Source organism: Rhinolophus sinicus, linkage group LG05, assembly GCF_036562045.2.
Source record: "Rhinolophus sinicus isolate RSC01 linkage group LG05, ASM3656204v1, whole genome shotgun sequence".
In the NCBI taxonomy this organism is placed as follows: Eukaryota; Metazoa; Chordata; class Mammalia; order Chiroptera; family Rhinolophidae; genus Rhinolophus; species Rhinolophus sinicus.
In genome coordinates, this window is record NC_133755.1 from 120,129,929 (window position 1) to 120,156,160 (window position 26,232).

General features: G+C 41.2%; 1 long non-coding RNA gene across 2 annotated transcripts in view; it reads right to left on the reverse strand.

Moving 5' to 3' along the window:
- Positions 1-14,497: 14,497 nt before the first annotated feature.
- LOC141571681 (uncharacterized) overlaps positions 14,498-26,232 on the reverse strand; it is a 145,294-nt gene continuing 133,559 nt past the window's right edge. Inside the window, exons 5-6 of one of the 2 annotated variants that reach the window (XR_012496662.1) lie at positions 23,962-24,095; positions 14,498-22,915 (exon numbers count right to left, since the gene is read on the reverse strand). This is a non-coding gene — a long non-coding RNA (uncharacterized LOC141571681). Of the gene's footprint in view, positions 24,096-26,232 lie in introns of both variants that reach the window. The other variant, XR_012496661.1, reaches the window with a different exon arrangement.

Genomic DNA, 26,232 nt, shown 5'->3' on the forward strand with positions numbered 1-26,232 from the left:
ATAGAAGTAAAAAAAAAAGATAAAATAGAAAAAACACACCAAAATGAAGACATCACTATGCAAAAGAATTTCTATCACTGAACAGACATATCAAGTTCCTTTTAAGATATTCCAAATTCATTTTGACCTTGACCCTTATAAAGCTTCTCTGATGCAAAAAACCCAAAAGAATATATAACTTTTGACTAACCTCAATGTCAAACATCTGAAAAAACAATGGTATGCTGTTCTGAGAAATATTACCAGAAAAGCTATATTTGTCCCCATGTCTTTAGTGTATCAAAGTTTCTATTATTTGATTTCATTAAATATTAGCACCTTTTAAACCCATCCTCCCCTCCCCACTTGATGTATGAGTAACACCCTATGCTGCTAAACTACAAGCACATGGCTGCTGAGGGTAGCCAAGGGAGAAAAGGCTTTCAGATTTGTGGAATTCTCACCATCCAGAAACTTCCCATACAGCATGGGTGACGTACTACACCTGGACCCTCTAGCACTGCTGTCACCAGACCTCAGCACACTTTAGTAAAACTTGTCCAATGTGATTCTTCATCCTATTTGGAAAGGATGCTCTCAATTCTATTAAAGTGGTCATTGACAATAAACTTTGTGCTGTAGTTCTTGATTAGATTTACACGAAGGTGCACAGGAACTACTAAAATGATTCTGATGTAAACAAAAATGTTTGGAGAAAAGCCTACAACCTTTCCAGCTGAAACTTCTCCCCTCATATTTATGATGACCCTGTCTCTAGTGAAAAACAGGGTATCCTGATGAGATGTCACATACCTGGGAAAACACAGGCCACAATCACAACCCGCATGGAAAAAAATATAAGTTCTTATTACTCCCTTTTGGACCACCAGCCACTATAAATAACCCTTTGGATAAAAATAAAATCTTTAGTATACAAGGCCCACTTCTGCAGCCTTACCTTGAACCCTTCTCCTCCTCACTCTGTACTCCAGGCATGAGGAACTGTTCTTCTAATGCCCCCTCTTTTTTTCCTCCTTCAGGTCTTCATGCACTATAGAAACAACCTCCCTCCACTGTTTCTCCTGCCCCACCTCCCCTTGCCTAGCTAGCATCTCCTTGCCCTGCAGGCCTTGGCTTATAAATGTTGCTTCCTTCAGCAAGGCATCGTGTAGCTCTGGGCTATGCCGAGCCCCTGTTTCCCCTACAATTTTCTTTCACGAACACTCAGGCATCACCCATCTCCTCTGCAAGCTCCTTGAGGGAAGACTACCTGGGTCTTTCTCATTGCTGCATCCCTAGACTTAAGCTCATGCCTGGCCCCTAAATATTTACTGAGTAAATAGATGGGTGGGTGGGTGAGAGTTAGGGGGGAAAATGGAAATCCAATGGTTCTCTGATGCCTACCACCCATATCATGAAGTGTAAAAGAAATTTGCCAAGTGAAGAAAGTCATTCCCTGCATTTGACATTGACTTCATCTGCCAGCAGTTTCTATTCCTGCATCTCTCCACGCTCAGAAAGGAAACACGAGTTCACCTTCAGCATGAAGTTGTCCAGACTACAGTATGAATTATACAAGGACATATTGGTAAGCAAACTGAGTAAAAGAAATAAACAAATGAGGATGTGATCTTTTAGTGAAGGAAGACACGGCTCTGCTGAAAGAAGTTACTCAAAATGTCCAATCTACTTGCGACTGCATAGGTCTAGCCTTCTCGCCTTGAGAAGTAGCCAGAGCTCAGCACTGCATGGTGTTTGTCCTGCTAGGTCCCACCCACATTTCTTCACTCTGCCTTACTTGCTTTTCCCATCCGTGGCTTTGATCTCTGCCTCCTGATACAAGCCCAGAGCCACCGTTGTTTGGATTACTCACTTGGGGCCACCATTCTCATATGACCTCACCTTGATCCATGACCCTTGATTATTGATGTCACTCACCCTTGGGCTCACACCCATTTCTGTGGATAGAAAGCTCTCTTGCCACCAGCTCTAGACCTGCTGAAGCCACAAATGCCAGCCTAACCCCTGAAATGACCTACCAGGAAAGATGATCAAACTCACAATACTCACATTGCACACTGGTCCCAAGTTGTAGGGATTCCCACACACAGTTTGTCCAACTCATTGGCTCCTCTCTGTCTCTAAATCTGCTCATCCTCTTGGTGAAAGATATTACCATCCACCCAGCCTCTTAGATAAGACTTACCTTGGACTTTTCTCTTATAGGCCATAACTTATACTTTAAAGTATGATCAGTTCAGCCAATGAACCATGCCCCATTTCTATGCCCTCCTTTACATCACAACACCTCTTCAAGCACCTGTTGTCTCCAACCGCGAGTGCAGTGATCACCCACTTGCACCCTGCTCCCTTCACCTCTTCTCCCTGCAACCATCCTCTGCAATATTATCCAAATCAACTTCAAAATATGAGCAGTAGCATCTTACTCCCCTTCTCTGAAACAGTCCATTACACATGGCCCCAGGACAAAGCTTAAATCCCTACTTTGGCATTCAAATCTCCTCCTCCAAACTGGCCCTGAAATATTCAGCCACCTTCCTCCCCAACTATGTGTCTTGTATTCAGTCATATCAAATAATTCTCCCTTGTTTGTGTCCTTTTACCTGCCTGGGGTCCCATTCTCTGCCTTCCCTTCCTCCCCTACCCCCTCTCCACCTCATCACCAATTTTCAAATAAGGTCTCTTACCTCCTCTCTATTCCCTGCAGAGTAAGTTATTCATTCAAGCAGCATTCAGTGAACACCTGTTAGGGTCCTCTCTGTTCTCATGGCTCTTTATTGATTCCTCTACAGTAATACTTGGTGGGTTGTGTTTATTGTTTTTGTTGTTTACATACCTGCCTCTAGACCAAGTTCTACTAGGCATAGAGCATATCTTATTTACCTCCAAAACAGCACCTGAAGCGATGAATAATTATGATTCTGATGAAAGCAGGGATGAACACTCAATTTAATCTTTGATTTACTGAAATTTCAGTTGAGAAACTTAGCCCCTGGTATACAGTGACACACTGCTCAGGGCAGCGTCACTGCGAAATATTGGTGATGGTCATTTCATTATTTCCACAGGATCCTTGAAAAAGTATATTTGAACACCTCACCTCTTACCACCTCCATTCTGCTCCTTTTGCTCCCATTTTCCCCTCTTGATTAGAGGCCCTGGGAGTTTTCTTGGACTTTCCTCTTCTCCTTCAACCTGTGTATTAGCTTTCAAATAATTCCAGTTCCATTTTTGGTATATCTTTGAAAGCCACCCCTTTCTCTCTACTCCATGGTCATTACTCTCTTCCATTCAGGCTCTCTTTCATCTATTTAAATCAAAGATAATTGCAATCACCTGTTTTCCCAACCCCTGGTTTGTCCCCCACTTCAGTCAAGAGAAGCCACACAGGAGATCCAAGATGGCAAAGTAGATAAACACTGCCTGCTTCCCTCAATGAACAGATTAAGATTACAACCAAATTATAGAACAGTTAACCTGAAGAACTATCTGAAGTCAGGCTGGCTAAACAGAAGTCTTATAACTAAGGATACAAAAAAGAAACCACAGGGAGACTGGTAGGAGAGGCGGAGACACGGAACTAGCTAACCACAAACCTCATGTGGCGGTTGAGAACTGGGAGGGATGTCTCAGCTGTGGAGGTTTCCCCCAGAGGAGCAAGGGACCCCAGCCCTACACTGGCCTCCCAGCCCAGAGTACTGGTACCAGGAAGAGGAGACCCCCACAACATCTGGCTGTGAAAAACAGTGTGGATTCTGACCATCCAGGTGGGACGGAAAGCAGCAGGAAACCCAGATGTCTTCTTAAACATCCCACACATAGACTCTCTCACTCCCATGCACTCACCTTGGGTTCCAACGGAGCGACAGTAACTTGGGGAGTGTCGGAGACATACAGGAATAGAATGAGTTGTGTGGCTTTGGGCCAATGGCTGGAGGACAGTCAGCATTTTCCCTGTGAGTAGTCTTCCTCCGTGCAGCCAGCAGACTAGCACCATCTTTCTTGTGTCGAGCCCGCCCCCTTCACTTATGGCCAAATCTGAATCTAATTGGTCTGATGAGCTTTACAGCTCTGCCCTGTTGACTCACTGGGACCCCACCCTGTCCAATTCCCCCAATACCAGAGACACTTTGTCCAAAGTAGCCAGCCCTGCCCACATTGTGCTCTTTCTTGGAAAACTATCAGTTTAACGAACCCCAGTCATGGGGATGTAAAGTAAAGCATAGGGAATATAGTCGGTAATACGGTAATAACTATGTATAGTTCCAGGTGGGTACTAGACTAATCGGGAGATCATTTCTTAAATTATACAAATGTCTAACCACTATGCTGTATGCCTGAAATTAATATAAAATAATATTAAATGTTTACTATAATTGAAAAATTAAAAAGGGGGGAATAAGAGGTTCAAATCTCCAGGTACAAAATAAATAAGTCTTGGGGATGTAATGTACAGCATGGGGAATATAGTCAATAATATTGAGATATGTGGTACGGTGTCAGATAGTTGCTGGACTTATCATGGTGATCACTCGTAAACATTGAATAACTATTATGGACACCTGAAACCAATATAATGTATGTTAACTATATTTTAATAAAAATCTTTTTTAAAAAAAGAGAGAAGCCACACAGCCTTTAGGGTGATCTGCAAACATGCAAATCCCTTTTGTTTCTCCCCTGCTTAAAGCTCTTTGATGCCTTTCCAGTGATTTCAACCTGTCTCCTTGATATCGCATGTAAGCTGGGTATTCATTCATGGAAGAAATACATATTGAGTGTTTACTATCTGTCAAGCACTATTGTAGAATCTGTGGTTACAACAGTGAATGAAACACTCAAAACCTCTGTTCTAATGATGTATTTATTACAGTGGGACAGACAAACTGTAAACATTTGAAACCTCTGTTCTAATGATGTATTTACTACAGTGGGAGAGACAAACAGTAAAATAAGTAAGTTATTGAGTAATTAGGATGAATGCTATGGAGAAAAACACAACTGGGAATAGGCTAGAAGTACTGTTAATGTGAAGTGAGAGAGCAGGGCAGTGCTCACTGAGAAGGCATCTGAGGAGAAAACCTAACAATACACTTCCTGTGTTTTTTGTTTTGTTTGTTTGTTTGTTTTCACACAGAACACTTTACTTCTGACACCTCAGCTCACCAAATGTGTGGAGGTTTTTCCTCACAACAAGCAATTCTGTGACACCATATTGGTGTCCTACAATTTAATCAATTTGGATAGTATCTACCTGGAGATAGCATCAGATCCCACACTTCAAGGACTCGGTCCCATGGTAATATCCCCTACCCCACATCAGATGCCAATCACAAGTAGTAGGTCCCCAGATTACCTACAACTTCTGTCCAATTTGGCTACAAATCAGAGGTTCCCATGACCTCCTCCACTTGGATCCAATTATTTGCTTGAACAGCTCCCAGAACTGAAAGAAACACATTTACCAGTTTATGAAAGGTTCTGATAAAGGTTACAGACAAATGGCCAGATAAAGAGATACATAGGGCAAGGTTTGGGAGTGTCTCAAGCACAGGAACTTCTGTCCCTGTGGCATTGGAGGACATCACCCGATTGGTGTGAATGTGTTCACCCACCTGGAAGCTCTGCAAACCCCACACTACTGGGATTTTAATGGAGGCTTCCTCACACAGGCACAATCAATTATTAACTCCATTTCTAGCCCCTTTCGCCTCTCTGGAGGATAGGAGGTGGGGCTGAAAATTCTAAGCTTCTAATCATGGCTTGGTCTTTTTGGTGACAAGCCCCCCTCCAGGATCCTTCTAGGAGCTTCCCCTTAACCCCAGCCCCAGTCATCTCATAAGACAATCCTATCACCCAGGATATTCCAAAGGATTTTGGAGCTCAGTGTCAGGAACCCGAGCCAAAGATAAAATATTAGAACAAAAGACGCTCCCGGTGCTTTTATCACTTGGGAAATTACAAGGATTTTAGGAGTGCCAGGAACTGGGGCCAAGACCAGTATATACATTTTCTACCATCTCACAGACTGGAAGGAAGTGAGGAGTGAACCACAAAGAGATCTGAGAGGAGCATTCCTGGTAGCAGAGACAGCTAGTAGTCTGAACGCCCAGTCAGAGCACTCTGTGTGGTGGAGAAACCAGCACGGTGGCCGGTATGCCTAGATTAGTGTGAAGGAGGAGGAGAGGAAAAAAGAGGAGACAAGAGGTTAGAGAAGAAAACTGGCAGATCATGCAGGGGTTTCATAGGGTCTCATAGACTTGGGCTTGTACCCCAAGTGAGGGGGTTTTGACAAAGAGATATAATCTGACCTCCAGTTTACCAATTTTACCAGGACAACTCCAGCTTCCTTTTGGAGAATAAACTGTAAGAGGGTGAAGGTGTCTTTGGCCCACTCCCAGCCCCATCACCCATCACTCACTCACTGCCCCTCCTCACCTTACATCCACACTTTATGATTTAACAACACACCTGATTTTTCCTCACATGCAGTCCTGTCCCTGTGCTCTTCCACATCGCATCCCTCTGCCTGGAATCATTGTGTCCAACCTCTGGGCCCTACGTTCAAAATCTCTGCATATTCTGCCAAACCCAGCTCAGAATTGCCTCCTCTGGGAGACCGCCACATTCTGGAAGAATCCCAAATAGGATTAATTTTGTCCTTCTCTGGGCCACCTCCGAACCTTGTCCGTGCTCTGTTTATTGCTCTTTCCTGTCTACACATGTCTTCCTACTAGACTGTAAAAAACTTGATTTTATTTATCTTAATCTCCACATCACATAACTGAGTGCCTGGCATGTCGTAGGGGTTTACTAGATTTGGGGTAGATTAGGGAAAAGAGAAAAGAAGGTGCAGGAAAGGCCCTAGAGCTAGTCTGAAGGCCTGTGGGAGTGATGTCAATAATGGTTTTAGGCTTGCTGCTCTAATTTCAGGGGAGGTTGTGGACAAGGCTATGATGGTATGGAAGGCTGGGGTGGGGGGTAAATAAGGATGGCTGTCAGGCCAGGGTGCTGTATTGTATCATCCTCTGTGGTCATGTTATAGCCTGTACAGCTGCAGGATTGATGGGATGCACTTAGCTCAGGTGGGGTGGTCCCTGACACACATCTGGACTAGCCTTAGTGCAGAACCTCTCTTTGTATAGAAGTCTGGGATTGGGGACAAATTGAGCTTCTATCAGTCTAATGGCATCCTCAAGTACTTAGACTTTATCGTCTATAACTATGCACCACCATTAAGGTAAGGTTTGGGGGCTTGTAGGCTTATACCCAGGCCCACCCGAAATTTCTTCTATATCTTTTGAAAGATATTTAAAAGTTAGAGTAAACTTTATTTGGTTTGAGGGAATCTGTATCAGGCCCTTCCATCCATCTGAATTTACTATTGACATTGTTCAATACAGTGGTCATATGATTGGAAAGGAGGGAGAGAGATAAGGCTTATACTTGCAATTTAATGGAGCTCAGCTTCTCCAGAAAAGTGAACAGGACATTTAGAGAACATTTGAAATTCCACTTTTCTCAGTATTTAGAGGCCCTAAAAGTTGTATGTAGGGAGGCTGAGAACCTTCTGGTTCTTATTTTGTACCAGCCAGCATGACTTTTTTCTAAAATACTGATAATAAGTGCCACCATTGCCGTGAGAGGACATACACTTTACGCCAATTTGAGTTGATTCAAATTGACATATGATCTGGTACTCTCAGGTGCAGTGATTTTGTTCACAGGGTTTCCCTGATCTATAATATCTGCTTTCTCGATCATGACCTATCCAAATATCCCAGTCCTCTGTCAAAACCAGTTGGAGCTCCTCCATCTACTGAAAGACCTACTAGGCCCCACCTAAAGAAGTTAGAGCAACACACAGGCAAAGAAACCAGAATAATCACTCACTTAACTCAACTTTTCCACTACTAGGGCCTGTGCTGCTTCTTGTTTTTTCTAACCTCCTATGGCACATATAGACAAGTGGTTCTGGTTCTTTGTTCATACCTACTGAAACAGCAATCTGTGATTTAATAAGCTCTCTGGGGGGTCCTCATGCACACTGAAGTTTGAGCACCCCTGGTACAGATAACAATAGACTATGTGATACCCAATGACTCTCTGAATCACTTTGTGGATTTTATCTTTCTCCCACATTATCTTTAAGGGAGAGTGCCTTAGACACCTGTAGAGGGCCATGCATATAGTAAGTACTCAAATGTTTTTATTGATTTATGAACCACCTTTTAACAATACTTTATTTCATCCCTATCGCCCCTCACATGAGCTGAGCATGAATAAATCTTGCTTATGTCTTGTGCCCTAAAATTAGATCTCTCACTGCTAAAAATAAAAGCTGGCCCCCTAAAAGCAAAGTAGAATAATTGACCACCCTCTAATAGCTACTGTACCCCACTGCCTCTCACAAGAAACCAATTTTTAAGGAGGCAGGAAGAAAGGCCAAATGACCAGATTGTCACATGGCTGAGGACAGCAATGCCCTAATGGAAGCCACATAGACTGCCTCCCAGAAGAGAAAGTAATGGAAAGGTCTTGGGTCTTGGTTGGGCATGATGGGGGAGGGAATTGATTAGGGACAACTAGTATGTTTTTATGTTGTTGGGTAAAGAAAAGTTTATTTTATACCCCTAGTGACTTCTGTAAATAAAGACAAAAGAAGAGGCAGTACATTATCAAGTTTTAATACAGCTGCTGGAGCTTGTTATCTAGAGCTCAATCAACCTAGCTCAGAAACAGCTGGCTTTGAAGGTGAAAGCCAGACTAGGGTATCCAAAGGTGCCACATGTTCCATTAAACCTCTTCCAGCCTCTCTCTCCTATGCCTACAGCAAGATCTTGTCATGAAAAAACTCTCAGGTGTGAAGAAATTGAACCAAAAGAAAGTTGGCCTAGAGCTGGTAGATTATATGAAATCTAGAAGTTTGATTTAAGAAGTGGCTCAAATGAGGAAAATTCGGCTTACCCCCCTCCATTTGTTTTCTTTTTTTAAGAAATGAAGTAGGACAACACACATATGTTAAGACAAAATCATAGCTATCCACTTTTAAGGAACACATACACAGGAACACCTACACACACAAACTCTCTAGAACCAGTTTTTTCTCCTCAAATCCCCAGACAATTAGTATATTATCTAGTCGTTGAATTATTGATTCTCTTTGCAACTCAGTTCGTTCTCTAGGATCAAATTTCTTCACATTTTCTCAAACCTTTCAATTTTATAGAGTGGGACTTTCCATAAAAAGAGAAAGTATAAAAATTATGATTAGAGATTCATTTTCCAAGTGGGGACTATGGGATTCATGCTCCTCCATTCATAGTGCCTTACCTGGGAGCCCATATCTGCTATGCAAAATGGCGGATGGCATTCATGGGTGAGACAAGGGTGTCCAGGGCTACACAGTGTGGATGAGGATTAAGACATGAAGGAATCTGTTCTTGCTTTTAAAAGCTCACAGTCTAGAAAAGACAAGCAAGTTGGCACTAATCATAGAGTGTGATGTGAGGTAAAGAGTGGGTGACTCATAGAGGCAGGCCTTGAATGACCCTGGCAAGAGCAGTTTCTGACAAGAGAACAAGAACACAGGTCATGCATTTGGAGACCTATAAGTAGGCACAGACAACTGGATCACAGGAGAATGCCTAGATCACCCAAGATAAGATTTCGAGGTTAGTTATGATGAGAAATAATAAGACAGTAGAAATGGGAGGAAAAAAACTCATGGAAATCTGAGCGGTTTCTGGTCAAGATTGGCTGAGTAGGTAAATGCTGTACTTACCTTCTCTCATGACCACATCAAAATTACAACTAAATTACAAAACAACCATCATTGAAAATTGCCTGAAATCTTGCTGAACCAAAGCCCTACACCACATGACATACAGAAGAAGCCACTTCAAGACAGGTAGGAGGGACAGAGACACAGAATGTGCTGGTCCCACAACACATGTGACCATTAAAAATTGGGAGGGCTATCTTAGTTGTGGGGGTCTCCCCCAGAGAAGTGGAGGGTCCCAGCACCACACCAGGATCACCAGCCCAGGGTTCCAGTGCCTAGAAGAGAAGTCCCCATAATTTCTGGTTGTGAAAACCAGTGAAGCTTGTGGCTAAGTGGAAAACAGTGGCTATACTCCCATGCACTCCTCTTGAAGGGCTTGCACACGGACTTACTCACTGATGGACTCATTCACTCTGAGCTCCAGTGCTGAGGCAGCAATTTGAAAAGCAAAAGAGACATACAGATAAAAACTGAGTTGTCTGGCTACAGGTGAGGACTGGAGGGGCAGCTTTCTCCTGGACAGAGAAACTGATGGAAGCCATTATTCCTATGTTGAGCCCTCCCCTTTTCAAGCATGAAGACACAGGAACACACCACATCTGAGTCTCCATCAACTTGGCTAACGCCATTTATTTACCACACACTGGTGATTCTGAGATCGCAACCTACCCAATTTTGGGGCACACCCAAACTACAGCCAGTGACTTTTTCATACAAACTGCCTGCGGCTCATACTGCAGACATTCCTAAAGTTTCTCAAGGTTCACAAAACCCAAAAAAAGCTGCATTTGGCTTCAGCATGTCCCTTACCTCTGGTTGAGCAGCCCTAACCCTGGCACTAGTGGCAGCCAGCCTTGGTTCATGGTTTGGCCTCTCGAGGAATCTCCAAGCACATCGTGGATCATGGTCATCTATGGATTGCTTTGTGGCTCATGCCAGGTGGCCCCAGCCAGGACACAGTCTGTGGCTGAAGTAGGCCTGCATTGGGTGCCCTCCCAGGTGGCCCTGGGGCTGGTATTCCCACTGGCCAGCTTCAAACAGAGCTGGAGCATCACTTGGCCACCTCCAAGGACTAAATACCCAAAGGGCACACTGGGCAGGCACCAGAGCCCTGTTCAAACAAATCTTGTTCTGTAGGGTCAGCCTCTCCATAACGGCTCCTTCACTATAGCCATGGCCAGTCCTTACAACAAATGAGCTAGAGGGTCAATCCCTCCCATTGATTTTTAAACAGCAACCAAGGCTCAACAATAACAAGAGAACACACACAAGGGACACACCTGGAGCACTGGGCTCTGTTGACCAGGGAGACTGTGCCACTGGGCCCCCCAGGACACCTACTACATAAGGACACTTTAAGATCAGGAGACATAGCAGCCCTACCTAATATATAGAAACATACACAGGTAGGCAACCAAAATGGGGAGACAAGGAAACATGTCCCAAATAAAATAACAGAACTAAGCTATAGAAAAGCACGAAACAAAACGGAGACGAGCAACATACCAGACACAGAATTCAAAACACTGGTTATAAGGATGCTCAATGATCTCAGGGAGAACTTCAACAAAGAATAGGAAACATAAAAATGGAGATAGAAAAAATAAAAAAGAACCAGTCAGAAATAAAAAATACAATAACTGAAATGAAGACTACATTACAAGGAATCAACAATACATTAGATGAAGCAGAGAACTGAATCAGTGACTTACAAGATAAGGTAGCACAAAACACCCAAACTGAACAGCAAAAAGAAAAAAGAATCCAAAAATATGAGGACAGTTTAAGGGGCCTCTGGGACAACATCAAGCGTACCAACATTCGCATCATAGCGGTACCAGAAGAAGAGAGAGAGCGAGGAATTGAAAACATATTTAAAGAAATAATGACTGAAAACTTTCCTAACCTGGCAAAGAAAATGGATATTCAAGCCCAGGAAGTGCAGAGTTCCAAACAAGATGAACCCAAAGAGGCCCACACCAAGACACATAATAATTAAAATGCCAAAGGTTAAAGACCAAAAAAAGAATCTTAAAATCCACAAGAGAAAAGCAGTTAGTTACCTTCAAGGGAGTGCCCATAAGACTGTGAGCTGAGTTTCTCAACAGAAACTTTGCAGGCCAGAAGGGATTGACAGAAAATTTTCAAAGTGATGAAAAGTAAGGACCTACAACCAAGATTACCCAGCAAACCTATTATTTAGAATTGAAGGACAGATAAAGAGCTTCCCAGACAAGAAAAAGCTAAAGGAGTTCATCAACACGAAATAAGAATTACAAGGAATATTAAAGGAACTTCTTTAGGGTGAAAAAATATTTTTTTAGAAGATAAAATATAGGAATAATAAAATGGCAATAACTACATACCTATCAACAATTATTTTCAATGTTAATGAATTAAATGCTCCAATAAAGAGATAGGAGGGCTGAATTGATAAGAAAGCAAGAAACTTACATATGCTGCCTACAAGAGACTCACTTCAGATGAAAATACACACACAGACTGAAAGTAAAGGGATGGAAAAAGTTATTTCATGAAAATACAACAAACTAAAACAAAAACCTGGAGTAGCAATACTTACATTCAGTATAAGCAATACTTATATCAAATATACTTTTTAAAAAAGGCTGTAGCAAAAGGCAAAAAAGGATCTAGTGTCCTACTTCTGAGTATTTATTTGAAGAAACCCAAAATGCTACTTCGAGGGCACATGTTCATCCATACGTTCATTGCAGTATTATTTACAATAGCCAAGATATGAAGGCAACCTGGGTGTCCCTGAGTGGGTGAAAGGATTAAGAAGCAGTGGTACATATATGCAATGGAATACCACTCAGCCATTAAAAATAATGAAATCTTGCCACTTGTGACAACATGGCTGAAGCTAGAGGGTATTGTGCTGTGTGTACTCAGACAGCAAAAGATAAATGTCATATGATTTCACTTAAAAATGGAATCTAAAGAACAAAATAAATGAAACAGAAACAAACTCATAGATAAAGAATGTTTTGATGGTTGTCAGACGGGAGGGGGTTTGAGGGTATGTAAAAAAGGTAATGGGATTAAGTACAAATTGGTTGTTGCACAGTAATCATGGGGATTTAGGGTTATAGTCAATAATATTGTAATAACTACGTATGGTGTCAGATGGGTACTAGATCTATCAGGATGACACATGGAAGGGGGGTTGGGGGCAGTGTGAAAAGGGTGAAGGGATTAAGAAGTACAAACTGGAAGTTACAAAATTCAATGGGATATAAAGTAAAGCATAGTCAATATAGTCAATAATATGGTAATAACTATTTATAGTGCCAGGTGGGTACTGGACTAGTTAGGGGAAATCACTTCTTAAATTATATAAATGTCTAACCACTATGTTATACACCTGATGTAATATACAGCATAGGGAATATAGTCAATTACATTGTGATAGTGTGGTGCATTGTCAGATAATTGCTGGACTTATCATGGTGATCACTTCTTTGGGTATATAAATGTTAAGTAACCATGGTGTATACCTAAAACTAATATAATATTGTGTGTTAGCTACATTTTAATAAAAATCTTAAAAGAAATTATCTAGGTTAGACAACTTTCTAATTAATATAAATATATATTACATTAAACAATTTATGTATTAATTGAATAACATAATTTTAAATTCATTTAGATACACAGATTTTTCTAAAAATGCAAAATAAATGTATCATGAACTGAAATTATTTAGATGCAAACACAAACAATAATCTCACTTATCTATTTTCACCCAGATAATTAAATTTACCATACACTAATTTGTAAATGACTTTTGTTCCATAAAACTTACGTGATTTCATTAAAAAGTTTCATGGAAATCTCATCAGCAGGGCTGAGGGGCCTGCTGCCTTTCAGGATAAGGAAAAGAGACTTTTCTGGGACCTCATTCAGCATTCTGGAATTACAGCTCTCTGCCACATTCCCATGTGGGGGGGAGAAGAACTTGTAGCTAAGGAGCTACGGCAAGGGAGTTCTGCTAAAAGGTGCTAGGAAGGCTCGCGCTTCTATCCTCCTGTTGCCCAAAGTCTCGACCTGTTAATGAGAATGTGGCCATCTCCCCTGTGGTCCTCCTTTTCTTCTAGGAAAGTTCATTGATATTAGCCCAGAATAAAGGAGCGATAGAGGATGTGTGAATTCATCAATTTCCAGCTTGGCAGATGGTTTTTCCACATCCAGCTTGGGATACAGAAACAGTTGTGTCACCTATAGCACTTCAGTATGGCTGATAAGATTTAAAAAAAGAAAAATAAAAGGCTTCTAGTTTGTATTACTCTACACAGTATGTTTAGATTGGGTCACTGGTAGAAGGCTGTACTTTCAAACCATTTCCCCCAAGTTTTCCAAAGCCTGTTTCTCAAAGTTCACCTACTCAGGACAAGTCAATATTTTTGACGTTTTATAGGTGTGGTTACAGGTGCAAGACACCAGATAATCTGCCAGTGGTCAGTTAGGCAGATAATTCCTGAATGGATCAGTTTTCAAATCTCTGATCTGCATCACTGAACTTCATTTCTGTGTCTGCCTAGAACTGTAAACTCAAGTGTTAGGTTGTAGAACTTAAGAGAAAAATAAGATATTTGGAGTAAAAAAAAACCAAAAAAAAAAAACACACACAAGAATCATATGGTTAGTATTTATCAGTTTAATTTATACATTTTTAATAGAACAGATTTGCCTCTTTATAATAGATTTGGTGCACATATTCTATATGAAAAATACATTGTTAATTGCAGAAAAATTAAAGAATATAAATTAAAGAAACAAAAAAGGGGAAAAAATTATTATAATCCCCATTGTTGACATTTGAGATGAGTATATGTGAATGTGTTTGGACACATACTCTTTACACATCTGTGAAACACTATTTTTTATTCACACTTTTTATTAGATAAAACATCAGTCATCTTCTATAGGAATACATTATTATTGCAACATTATGGTTACACAGTACCACATTTTGTGGAATTACCATAATTTACAAGTAGTTAGCCTATCAGAGAGCTAAATTGCTTCTTTTCTTCTTACCCGCTTATACTTGAAATTAAATATTCATTCATTTTCTTTGTTTCTCTTTATTAGAAATATTTCCTCCATTAAAATGTATAATATTTTGCTTAAATAATCTCAATTAAAAAAACAACAACTAGGTAACAAATTATAATTTGATTTTCTGTCAAGAACTTAATAAAGTTTTTCCCTTATGTACATTTCCCCCATTGTGTTGTATAATTTACAGTGTAAATGCTTACTATGAGTTATTTGCTTATAAATTTAATTCAACACATAGTAGGACTGTGCTAGAGATACTCTCAGGAGATCACCCAATGACACAGGTCCTTGGTACCTAAGAATAGGAAACAGAAGTAAGATGAGGATACAAAGAGCTGTGTGGTAGACCATTTGTCCCATTGGAAAGTCTGGCACAGATGGCTATTGGAACTCCAGACGGAGGTCACACTGCTGGTTGGTAGGATGATAGAATGTTTCATGGAGCAGTAATCATTTGAAAAGTGTTAGGTTTCGTATGTAACACAGAAGAAAATCAACACATTATAAAGATAAATTATATATAGAATTTTGACTCATTATACATCTTTAAAAAATTTCAAATCCAAAATGATTTATTTTAGTTTTACTAAGACAATAGGAACTGGCCCAAATAGAATATTTATTATCAGAAAGAAACTTGCATTTGAATTCCAGTGAGGCCCATTTCCTCTATAAAGAATAGGGAAGAAATAAAGAATCTAAGGAGTCCATGAAATATTAATTGGTACTGTTCTCTAATTTTTCCTTAGAGGAAACTGAGGTTTCTAGAGGCTACGTACCTCGTCTAACCTCTAAGTCACACATCCTGGGATGGCTGAGCTAGCACTAGAATCCAGGGATCCAGCTCTGTGCTCCTTCTATCACTCGAAGTGGCTTTCCCAAGGGCTGCTAAGCAAATTTATTAAGAGCATGATTCCCAGCCCAACAGGTGCAGAAACGTGAGAGGATCCTTCACCTGTCATACTGAGTTGATGAACCTTTTCCTGAAAGTCTGTGAGACTGAGAAGTTCATTCAACATTCATTCATTCACCAAGTGTGTACTGAGTGGCTATGATGTACCTGGCATTGCACGAAACACCGAGGACCCCGCAGGGAACAAGCCAGACCCTTGGAAACATGCCTGTCCAGACATCGGTGTCTGCGGCTTGATTTGGGAAGGCGTGGGTGGGAGTGACCAGGTGTTGATCTGGCTCCAGGGAATACCAGGGGAGTTCAAACGTTCCACTTTATCCCATCATGCTCTGCGCAGATCTCCACTTTGTGATCAATGGTCTGGAAACTACATTTAAACATGCGAATGATATTCTCATACAAAGTTAGAAAACCATGCCCTTCTGTTACCTGCCTCTCAGCAGCCCACTAGATCATCTCTCCCACAGTTCACACTCACTCTGACTTTTTGTTCAAGACCAGCAGTCCTTCCCGTGATAGGTTGTGTGCTTGGCTCCAGCCCTTAGGCTGCCGGTTTGTCGTCAGTGACTTTATCATGTTCTCTCAACTCTTCAATGTATCTTCAATGAGGTAAAAACTTCTCCTAAAACTAAGGTAGCTCATAGAATATGAATAGAATAGAATCTTTCTCTGGGCTCTGATTGAGATAATAGCCCCAATCATCTAAAAAATAAAATCAGATCAGTATAAACAGTAATGAATGGACACAGTGAAGCAGGAATACTTTATGTTAAAAGACTCTCACCCTAAAACTGTGCTCTTCCTACTGTGCTGGCTGCTGCATTTCAGTCTCCTTATCCTGTCCTTTTAATCTCCATCACTTCCTGTGCAACAATGGGAAATAGATATTTGGTCTTTGTCTCTGGTTCCTGGCACACAGGTCCTAAGACACTTGAAATCTCCAGAGTTATAAGAGTGTCTTTTGTATGATAATGGATGATTGGTGTCTGGGAGCCCCTGGATAGATTCAGGATTAGGGATGATCTCCAGAAAGACCAAGGTATGATTAGAGGATTGGAAATTTCAGTCCCACCCCCTGACCTCCAGGGAGGAGAGATGGGCTAGAGACAGTTAATCACCAAGTGCCAAAGATTTCATCAATTATGCCTATGTGAGGAAACTTCCATAAACACCTAAACAATTGGGTCTGGAGAGTTTCATTGGCGAACATCGAGATGCTTTCTGAACTCATCTCCTACTATTCTTTCCTTTACCGTCTCCACTGTAAGCCACCTGGCCTCTTTTCTTTGAACACACCAGTCATTCTCCTGCCTTACGGCCTTTCTACATGCTCTTCTTGTGCCTGAAACACTTGGCCTCATATTTACATGGTTCTCTCATATTTCCTTAAGATCTTTGCTCAAGTATCTTTTAAACATTTCTGCCAGTCTCCTATTTAAAATTGCAACATTCCTTCTGCCCCCAACAATCCCCATACATTTTTACTACCTTTTTTCCCCCAGAGTTCTCACCACCATCTGATAGACTGTATTTTACTTACATATTTTGTTATTTTTTTGTCTCTTCTCACTAGAATGAAGGCTATGCAAGAATAGGGAATATGGGGGTCCATATTGTTCATTGTGTATTCCCACCACCTTGAATATTTGCTTCATAAATATTTGCTAAGTAAACTAATATTCCATAATTTTTATGTCAATGTCTTCTGTTAAATAAATTCTAAAATTAAAATATTTGGATAATGGTGAAAAACAACTGAAATAGTTTACAGCCCTACGACTCCCGCATGCCTGAGATATGTTTTGAAGGTGGTACAGGTGAACATCAGTAATAGTGGCCTCTACATAATGACAAGAGAATATATTGAGCCAAAGACTACTTGTGTCAAGAACTTATATTAGGACTACTTGTACCCAGAAAATTACAAGTTAAATTACAGTTACTCTGGACTAAAAGTAAGGGAACTTGGCAAAAGAAATTTATGTAGTGCCAGAAAAAGATTTCCTAAAGAAAATAATGAAAAGTATAAGTACCATTTTTCAACCAAAATTTAACCCTACATGGTTAAGCCCATTATTTTACAATTTGTTTAGCGAATTTAGGTTACTGAAGGGGGACTCTATGAACAAGAAGGAATGCAGGTTCCCATCAGAACTCAGCTACTCCATCACCCTGGGGTGTGTGTGGCGGGGTGCACAACCACCATGCCTCCTCCTAACTAATCCAGCACTTGCCTGGCTCCAGGCTTTTGTTTTTATAGGGAAAACTGGGAGGAAACAGAACATCTGAGCACAGGGAAGTTTAGGAGAGAAGTGTTGATGGAGGTCTCCACAGTGATCAGATGAGAGAGCAGAAACACATTTAGCATTTCCTCTTAATTCTTGGTGACTCCAGCCCCAGAGGATCCACTCTAATTCACCAGAACTGATTTAGGAGCTCATTGTTCAAATGTTACTTTGTGAGACACTGGAAAGGGAGAGGAGACCCAATCATTTGGGGTTTTGAACAGGAAATAAAGTTAGAAGGATATGCTGAAGGAAAAGGTCACCAGTAGGTAAAATGAAGTTTTGACTTTGACCTATCTATGATACAAACCATGGTTTGCTTGTGGAGTTTATCCCCAAACTGGTGAATTTTCAGTGGTTTATGGATCACTAAGTGACACAAGAGGTGAGATGGATTCATTATAGTCCCCACTGTACAAAAACATCTAAAAGACAACTCAAACTTATATTCAAAACTGAACTCGGATCTTTCCACCAAAACTAAGTCGTCCCCAGTTTTTCCATCTCAGTTGGCTGCAACTTTTTCCTTGCAGTTGCTCAAGCCAGAAGTCTTGGAGTCATGTGTCTTAATTTGGGCTGCTATACCAAAATACTGCAGACTGTGTGTAAGAAACAGGAATTAATTGCTCATGGTTCTGGTCTGAGAAATTCTGAGACCATGGCACCAGCATGGTTGGGTGAGGGTTCTCTTTGTAGTTCATAGCCCGGCACCTTCACTTTGTGCCCTCACCTGGTGAAAGGCTGGGGATTCTCCCTGAAGCCTCTTTTGTAAGACACTCATCCCATTCATGAGGGCTCCACCCTCATGACCAAAGCACCTCCTAAAGGCTCCACCTTCTAATACCATCACATTTGGCAGTAAGATTTCAAGAATTTTAAGGGGACATTAATATTCAGATCATAGTATCATCCTTAACTCTTTTCCTTTCATACCCCAGAGCCAGTGTGTCAGGGAATCATCGGTTTACCTTCAAAACACATCTGGAATTGGATCACTTTTCCCCACTCCACTTCTCCCAGTCTAGTCCCAGCCACCATCATCTGTGACCCTGCCTCCCCTCTGGTCTCCCTGCTCCTACTCTTACCCCACTTAATGGATTGAATTGTGTTCCCCAAAAACATATGTTCAAATTCTAACTCCCAGTACCTGTGAATGTGACCTTATTTGGAATTAAGTTCTTTGAATTAAGATGTAAATTCAGATGTGGTCATACCTGATTCAGATGAGCCCTAAATTCAACTTATCAGGAAAGGAGAGGAAACATGGAAATACAGAAATGCACAGAAGAGAAGTCCATGTGACAACGAGACAGAGATCGGAGTGATGCAGCTACAAGCCAAGGATCATGAAGGATTGTCAACGGCCACCAGAAGCTTGGGAGCAGCGAGAAGGTTCTCCCCTGGAGACTTGAGAGGGAGCATAACCCTGCCTTGATTTTGGACTTCTGGCCTCCAAAACTGTGAGAGAGTAAATTTTGTTGTTTTAAGCCACCCAGCTTATGATACTTTGTTACAGAAAACCTAGGAAATGAATATACTCACTACAGTCTTTTCTCAACATGGCAACCAGAGGAGTTCCTTTAAATTTAAGGGAGATCATACCATGCATTCACTCAAAAATCTCCAGTGGTTTCCCTCTTCTCCCAGATAAAAAGCTAAAAGCCTAGAAGATCCTGCAGGATTGACTCTCCAGTTACAGCTGAGGCCTCACGGCGTACTGTCTCCTGCCCCACTGGCCTCCTTGTGGTTCCTCTAACACTCGAAGCACATTTTTACTATAAAGCATTTGTACTGGCTGTTCCCTGACCCAGAACATTTCTCCCCACACATATGCATGACTAGTTACCTCACTAGTTCAATTAAATGCTAACTTCTCAGTAAGACCTAACATGGCTGCCTAAAACTACAAATCTCTCCCACCAGCTTCAAAGCTCCAGAATCCTGTTCATCCTACTCTCCTTGATGTATCTCTCAATAGCTCCTATCATATCAGGCAATTTACTTAATCGTTACATTTATTCTATATTGACTATCTGCCCCTGCTAGAAAGCAAGTTCATGAGAACAGGGATCTTTACCTATTTTAACTGATATATCTCCCCCCAAATTGCTTGGCACATCAAAGTGCTGAACCAATATTTTTAGAGTGAATAAATAGGAAAAGGCACCATGACACGGAAGATCTGAGGGTTTGCCAACCTCTGATCTCTACTAGTCTTGCCCCACTCTTACATGGATGATCAAGTTTTCACTGGTCAGAAAATGCCTTGATAGTGCCGGCTAAAATATAATAATTCTCACTTGGTCGTTTTTAGGTAATTATGCACATAGTGTTACTTTGGTGTTTTTTTCCATCAAAAACTGCCAGCAAAAATGAACCAGAGCAAATGCCAAAAGAAAAGGAAACCCCAGCCACCACTGCTTCCCAAATATTCCTGTTGAGGAACAAACTGTTTAAAGCAAGAATTAAGTGTTTCAAAGGTTCTAGTAATGGTCCAAAACTATAAGCAGCACACGCCTTTCCATTATAGTAGAATGGGCTCATAAGAGCCTCTATAATTTCTGTAATTAGAAATTATTAAATAGCTTAAGGGTACAGATTAGAAGTTCTAGGCAACTGGCATCTGTGAAATCATCATAGGCTAGAACACTTAATCCTTTGAGCCTAAATTCAAAATGCAAACTACCCAGGAAAAATAATGAGATCATATCTCTGCTACTCCAATCCTTTTCCTATCTGCCAGCAAATGCGTCTGAGAAGAATTATGTGTAAGCACATATGCACATACACAAAACAGACACAAGCACGCACTCATTCCAGAAGCAAAATTATGCTGAAAACATTAATGCACATTAATAAATATGCAAAGACAACAGCTGTTTGCATTTTAGACAAACTGTAGACAATTTTTTACTATTTAAATCATTGGGAGTATTGCATATATGATGGAACAAAAACATGGTTCAAAACAAAACAAAACAAAAACAAAAACAAAACAATGCAAGTAGGCTAAGAAAGAAAGTTAAAGAATTCAAGTTTAAAAGAATTTATTATAAATGATTAGTTATCTTGTCTGGTTGCAGAGGGAGGTGCTCCAGTGAACAGAGAGTTATCATATATTCCACATGTGAATTAGCAATTTAGACAATAATACTGAGTACTCTATAAAGAACATGGCCTTTCTTTGATGAGTCAGTTAAAGGTTCTTCAAGACAATTCTGGGCCTCATGGTCACCATAGTTAGCAAGAAATACCACTGTGCTACAAATGTATGCCAGTGCCAGATGAGAGAATTCTGATAAATAACAAAGTTTACTGTAGATGAAATTCAGGTGTAACAAGGGAGATAGTTACCTTATAATGTAGCCCTCTCAAGTTTTATTAATGGCAAGATTTGGAATCCTCAAAGTGCCTGTCTAAATAGAACCCTAGAATGACCACTGATCTAATCTGTGGCACTTGGCCCCTAGGCCTCTTTACATCTGCCGACATTGTGAGAAAAGGCAGAGACTGGAAAGACATTCTCCCACAGCCAGTCTGGTAGTTGGAGATACATATCAGTAACAAAGGGCACGACAGTTAATAGGTGCTATAAATAAAACAAATGGAATGGAAACAAATGCACAATAGGAATGAACATACTCTTCAAATGTCAAAATTTAATAAGCACAGAAAGCCAAAACTGAGGGTCCCAACTATGGAGCATGACACTGCCTTTCCCTGGAGGCCACCTACTGTCACTTCCATACTCAGTCTCTTGGAACAACTTCCTTGTTAATGATAATGATCACACACATTAATGGTTAAGTGGTAAGTGCAGAGAAGCTTAAGGTCTGAGATACCACAAAGTGCACATATATCCTGCTTAGGAAAAGAAAATACTCATGTCAACGTCAGCCTGATAAAACTCCATACCCAATTTTAAAGGCCAAACTGGGTAGAGCAAGGACTTTATTTCACTCACTGCTATCTCTACCTCTGAGAATAGTGCTTTGCAATATGGAAGGTACTCAGTAAATATTTATTGGAAAAATGAATGGGTAGTCCATTCTACTGTAAACAGCTTTACAGTGATAAGAAATGTGAGCTTATATAGAACTAAAACCCCTCTAGCATCCAGTCAGCTCCAATACACCTTATCTTAATGTCAGTGCTCCCAAGGCAGCATCTCCAAACACTCCCTGCTGGTTGTACAGCACTTTGGGTTTTTGGTTTCAAAGAAATAGTTCTGATACAGTTATGGACACTAGGGTCTGCTTTGGGGCCTAAAGAAACAGGCAAGTCTTAACAAAAATGTATTAGTTGCAGTAGCAGAATTCCAGAAGTAATGTATAGAAGAGGGTATTGGCAGGTTACTTTCTCAATGGCCCTCAGATTATGTATAACACTGGCCCTATTTGCCCAGTTTCTCTGCACAAATGGTTTTGCCTTTTCTCTATATCTTGCCCCAGAGAGGTTCCTCTCCATTTTGTCTGTGGTACAAATCTTCATTAGACCTCACTTGCGCTGTCATGATACTATTGCAACTGCTTTCCCTACATCTAATCTCCCCTCCCTTCAGTTTATCTCTTATGATTCCACTTTTAAAAAACTGTCAGTTTATGTTCGCGATATAATGAGGTCCGAACACCTCAGCAGGACCCAGAAAATCTATCACAAACATGCCTGACTGCAGGCTGATCTCCTGACATTGCTTTCTACGCCAACTCCATGGCATTCCCACCCCCAAATATACGTACGTGGTACTGTAGCTGTACTGCGCCTGCCTCTATTCCCCACGCACTTACAGCCTCCTTGTTCTTGCTCAGGAAATTCCCTTTGCCTGCAATGCTTCCACATCTTGTCTACCTAGAATATTGAGAGTTCAAAATGTCACATCTTCCCTGGATACCCCATTATCAACAATTCCCCCTCTTGAACCCACCCCCTCCTGACAGCCTGACACAGACACCCTCAGAAAACTGTCTGATCCTTGATTTGAAATTTCAGAGCACTTTTACAATACCTCTAATGTGGTAGATTGTCACCGATCATGTCCCCCGTCCCTGTATGCTCATGTGATAACTCCAATGTATTTCCCACTCCTTGCACTTTGGCTGGGATGTGACTTGAACGGAATCCACTGGAAGTAACCAACCCTGTGTCAGTGCTGGGACTAGTCCCTAAAAGATACCAGACTTCATAAAAAGAAGCTTGGACCAGACCACTATATGGCTAGACACCATGTGGAAGATAACCAAGGGGCCCCCCGGCATTCCTAGCCACCCCATCCTAAGCACCAGACATGAATCAAGACATCTTGGGCATTCCAAGTTTCTAGTTAAATGCAGTCACATGAGTGACCCCATTCAACACTATGTGGCACAGAACCACCCAATGGAAAATTGATAATTGCTGTTTCAAGGCAGTCAGTTATGGAGTAGATTATTTCCCAGTAATAGGTAACTGAAACATTTAATATAGTGTATTATAGTTACATATGTACATGTTTAATTCCCTGTGGCAGATTAGATTTTTCAAAAATTATTTCCACACATCTCCCATGCTTTTCTTCTATGTCCTATTATTGCACCTTAAAGACGTACAGTCTAATTCCTCACCCCTCGAATTTGGAGTGGCCATAGCAACTTGCTTGTAGCCACAGAATGCAGAATAAGTGATGCTGAAAGATTTCAAGGTTAGTTCAAAACAGCTCTTTCAGCTTCTACCTGGGTCTCTTGGAAAGCTCTCTCTTTGGATGTTCCCTGTCAGATGCTCCTTTCCAGCCCAGCTGCCATGCTAGAAGAAATTGAAGCCACATGGACAGGACATATGGACATGCTCCAATCAACATTGGAGCTCAGACAAGCTCAGACTTATCCCAACCCAGGCACCAGACATGGGAGCAAGGAAACCTTCAGATGATTCCAGCTTTAGACAGTCATGCCTCTCCCAGCCACTGGAGCCTTCCCAGCTGGGTTCCCAGATATTGTGGAGCAGAGCTAAGCCAATTCTACTGTGTCCTGTTTGAATTTCTGAGCCACAGAATCTGAAAGCAAAATAAATAATGATTGTTTTATGTCATTAAATCTGGGGTAGTTTGTTACTCAACAATAGACAACCGGAAAACAACAGATAACCAAACTGTGGACTACAGAAAGGTGGGGAAAAGTTCAGTCGTCATTGCATCCCTAGTTCATAGCATATTACTTGGGGGCAGGAAGGAGACACCCATCAAATCTTTTCTGTGCAATTGAAAGGTTGAATGTCTGCTACTATTTTCTGTTTTTTAATGTTCAGCTTCATGGACTTTTGGAAATCTATACATTTGGACTAAAAATATTATGGGAAACCTATCTATGGGCTAGGTTTATCATATTATGGTTTTGGATTCATACAAAAATGGCTCTCTGCTTTTCCTTTCTTCATCATATGAAATCTTATGGGAGAAGCTGGACTTGCTATTGCAAAGCAAACTGAAATGGAACAAAATAGAGGAAAGTATTCAGTAAAAGGAAAATCAATCCAATTCAGTCAAGTACAGGTCATTTGTTCCCTTTTCCAATCAAAGCGTTCATCCGGTGCTCTTCTGCTCTGTTTAACATAAGGGGAAAATTTTCTAAATGTACTGTGTGCCCACAGTTTTCCTGTCTCCCACCAAATCAAAATTAAATGCCAAAACACTACATTCAAATTTAACTCTTTGTTTTTATGTCTTTGCCTTGGCTCAATAAGATGTCTATCACATTGAAAAGTTCTCTTGAAAATGGATCTTAAAGACTGGACAAGTGGTGAGTGGCTTTCCCTGGGTAGCACACCAATTTCTCTGTTATCTGTCTTTGTCAGGGACTGGGATACACAGAGTAAGTGAATTTTCCAGACAGCTTACTTACAAAGTAGACTTTCCTTAGAAAACCTATAAATTCTCCCACCACAAGGAATTGGTCACCCCTGCTGTACTTCAGGCTGAATTAATGAGGTCTGACCAACCCTTGTAGTGTCAGTAAATCCTGGGCTGTAGAAATTTCCAACACTAAATTGCATATTGGCTGATGGTTGTACACCTGGATCTTCAGGGCTCTCTGAAGTAAACTGCATCAGTGACTGAGAATTCCTCCATGAAAAGGGGTAGGGATGAAGCAGAATCCACAGTCAATAACCGTCTACCTGGTCTTTAACACTGTTTACTTACAGAGACTTGGATTGTGGAGAACTGGTCCCATCTGCCCAGGGATTCAGGGTCCTTTTGATTCCTGGCAGCCTGACAATTGGAGGGACAAAGCTTTCTGGCCACATCATATTAAAGATGCTATCTCTGAGTTCCCCGACATATAAAAAGAGATATATTCTCCACTGTGCAAATTTGATATGTTTCTATTTTTACTGTGATTCACTCGGTCCAGATTCTTTTTGATGCCATTAAATGCTTAGTTCCCAACTGATATTAATTCATTTATTCATTCACATATTCACCTGTGCAGCATTATTAAGCAGCTACTATGTGTCAGGCCCAGATTAGATGGTGACTGAGAATAGAAAGAAGGACAAGAACAACTCTATCACTCAGGGAACTCACAGGCTAGTGAGGAAGAGCCACAAGTAAACAATTGATTTGAATACAGCAGGGGGTCAGCAAACTATAGCCTGTGGGCTAAATCCAGCCACTGCCTATATCGTATATAATGTTGTATAGGAACATAGACACACCCTCTGTTTATATGGTGTCTATGGCTGCTGTCAAATTACAACTACAGATCTTGGTTGTTGCATCAGAGACCCTGTGGCCTACAAAGCCGAAAATATTTACTCTCTGGCCCTTTACAGAAGAAGTTTGCTGAGTGCTGCAATGCAGTGTGATGACTACAATAGAGGTATGTTCTGTATTCCACAGTCCGCAGTGGAGGGGATGAGCGACCCAGGAGTACCTCCGCATAGCAGGGAGCACGCAAGCCACGTGCTGAGGACTACGTGGATGATCAGTCGGGAGTAGCTGCAAAGGCAGAGGGTCAACAGGTAAAAGTTTGGAGGTGAGAAATCAATGGAGCCCTTCCGAGGATGGGTAGGCAATGGGGGTAGGGGACTTAAAGAACACAGGTATGGTGGGAGACCAAGCTGAAGAGAGAGGAAGAGCAGGTCACAGCAGGCTGTGAGGAGGCCACGCTGCAGTCTATTCTGTCAGCAATGGG